Here is a 3,245-nt window from a genome sequence, read left to right as displayed (position 1 = left end):
ATGAGTGTCAGAGTATATAATCCTTTCATACTGCTCTAGAATCAAAGGGTAAATCAGAACCTGGATCCCCTCCCCCCTCTATTCATGTCTGTCCAAGGAAAATCCACACTCTTCCCTGGCTCCTTACTATATAGATAACGTTTTTGGTTCTACAGATTGTATCCTTTTTTGTTGCTTTGGTTTGTTTTATTTTGCTTTTCTTTTTGTTTTGCTTTTCAAGACTGGATGTTTTGCCTTGGCTGTCCTGGACCTCACTCTGTAGTAGACCAGGCTGGCCTCAAATTCAGAGATCTTCCTGCTTCTCCTTACTGAGTGCTGTGCATGGCCTGGCTGATTGTAGCCTTCTTAATGGAGACTTAACAGCTAATATTCACAGAAGCAAATGAACAAACACATACCAAGTTTGGGTTATTGTGTCTGAGTTACCTCACTTGGTAATTATTTTCTAGCTCCACACATTTACCTGCAAATCTCATGATTTCAATTTTAATAGCTGAGTAATATTCCATTCTGTAAGTGTTCTACATTTTCTTTATTCATTCATCCATTAATAGCCAATTAGGTTGTTTTCAATTAATGGACATTTTGAATACAGCAACAAGGAATATGGTTGACCAAGTGTCTCTGTAGTAGGATATAGCATCTTTTGGGTTTATGTCCAAGTGTGATGTAGCTGGAACTTGGCATACGGCTCTTCCCAGCTTCCTCATTAACCATGATGATTTCCACAGTGGCTGTCCAAGTTGTACCCCCACTAGAGATTCTGAAAAGACTTGAAGTTAGACACTAGCCACTGGGGAAAAGACATGGTAGCTACCTGTATAAGAATAAAAATCAATTCAACTTCCACTTTTGGGGTGTTGATTAGCTCAGATTGGGTCTTGGCACAGTTTTTACAAAAAAAAATTTGCTTTGCTGAGCTACTTTCACTTTATTTGTGGGTCCCTCTGTGGGACACAGATTATTTTCTGTTTCTATAAATTCCTATAAGCTCTAATATAATTCTGTAAGTGTGGACACTTCTGGCTGTCCCTAAAAGGTGTGATTTAGTTTGGCTTAGACAACATATCTTCTTAAGTCCTGATTCTGTCATTTTCTTCTAGATGCTGACTTGAGCATACATATCCTTTTACCTACCTAATACTGTGGGCTTCCTTATGAAGGTTCTCCTCCTCCCTCCCCATGTGAGTGCCTGCTGCCATTTGACTGGTATAGTCTTACCTCAAACATTTTATTCTATTCTCCTCTATATACTCCTACTCTGGGCAGCTGCCAGATTTATATCTTGGCTTACAAAACTTTTTTTTAAAACTATAGTTATTTTTCTTTGGGCTTCAATTTGTGTCAGCATTTAAATCATTTTATTAGTGAATCTAAAAACCACAAGAGAGAATATCTTAATTGTATTTTGGCACCTCCAGGATGCTCCATGATTCCCCATAACACTTCTTTACTGAATTTAATTTTTTTTGTAACAAGAGGAGAAAATATACTTTCCCTGCAATGCTAGGCAACATCTCTTTGGAACCCACATGGGCTTTATTGAAGAACTTGCCCTTCAAACTGTGATTCTAACTGCTCCAATCACTATCGGTGTTTTAAAAAGCATATCCTGGATTCATTACTCTTGAGTCCAAACTTAAAGATCAATGGAAATAATGAGGAAAAGTCCATCAAACTGTGAGATCAAGGAGATTCTAATAGTCTTTACTTTGAACATTAAAAAAAAGTCTTCTTTTCTGGCTCCCAGGCCTAGAAATTCTTTTATTGCCTTTACCATGAAATGTACTTCACCTCTGCATTTACACACAGGCTGCGAATATCTGTTCCCTATTACAATTGGCAGTTATATAAATGGAATCACTGATGTAATTTTGAGTATTCTCGTAAGGTCCAATGTAGATGTATCCCAGCCAGAGACAACATCTTTTTTTTTTTTTTTTAAGTAATGTTAAGTGATTGTTTTTCTTTATTCTTTTTTTTTGCCTTGCTTTTTTTTAAAGATATTTTCTTTTTTATTAGATATTTGCTTCATTTACATTTCAAATGCTACCCTAAAGTCCTCTATACCCTCCCCCATGCCCTGCTCCCCAAACCACCCACTCTTGCTTCCTGGCTCTCGTATTACCTTGTACTGGGGCATATAATATTTTCAAGACCAAGGGCCTCTCCTCCCATTGATGGCCGACTATACCATCCTCTGCTACATATGCAGCTAGAGACACAAGCTCTGGGGGTTACTGGTTAGTTCCTGTTGTTGTTCCTCCTATCAGGTTGCAGACCACTATAGCTTCTTGGGTATTTTCATTAGCTCCTTCATTTGGGGCCTTGTGTTCCATCAATTAGGTGACTGTGAGCATCCATTTTGGCATTGGCCAGGTACTGGCATAGCCTCACAAGAGATAGCTATATCAGGGTCCTGTCAGCAAAATTTTTCTGGCATATGCAATAGTGTCTGGGTATGGTGGTTGTTTATGGGAAGTATCTCTCAGGTGGGGCAGGCTCTGGATGGTTTTTCCTTCTGTCTTAGATATGAAATTTGTCTCTGTAACTCCTTCCATATGTGTTTTGTTTCCCCTTCTAAGAAGGAATGAAGTATCCATACTTTGGTCTTCCTTCTTCTTGAGTTTCATGTGTTTTGAAAATTGTATCTTGGGTATTCTAAGTTTCTGGGCTAATATCCACTTATCAGTGACTGCATACCATGTGTGTTCTTTTGTGATTGGGTTTCATCACTCAGGATGATATTTTCTAGTTCCATTCATTTACCTAAGAATTTCACGAATTCATTGTTTTTAATAGTTGAGTAGTATTCCATTATGTAAATGTACCACATTTTCCGTATCCATTCCTCTGTTGAGGGACATCTGGGTTCTTTCCAGCTTCTGGCTATTATAATTAAAGCTGCTATGAGCATAGTGGAGCATGTGTCCTAATTAGAAGTTTGAGCATCATCTGGGTATATGCCCAGGAGAGGTATTGCTGGATCTTCTGGTAGTACTATGTCTAAATTTCTGAGGAACCACCAGACTGATTTCCATAGTGGTTGTACCAGCTTGCAATCCCACCAGCAATGGAGGAGTGTTCCTCTTTCTTCACATCCTCACCAGCATCTGCTGTGACCTGAATTTTTGATCTTAGCCATTATGACTACTGTGAGGTGGAATCACACAGTTGTTTTAATTTGTGTTTCCCTGATTATTAAGGATTTAAAACATTTTTTCAGGTGTTTCTCAGGCATTCAC

This window comes from Mus musculus, chromosome X (assembly GCF_000001635.26).
Source record: "Mus musculus strain C57BL/6J chromosome X, GRCm38.p6 C57BL/6J".
NCBI lineage: Eukaryota > Metazoa > Chordata > Mammalia > Rodentia > Muridae > Mus > Mus musculus.
The sequence above is the reverse complement of the archived record's forward strand: the minus strand, read 5'-3'. Positions refer to the sequence as shown.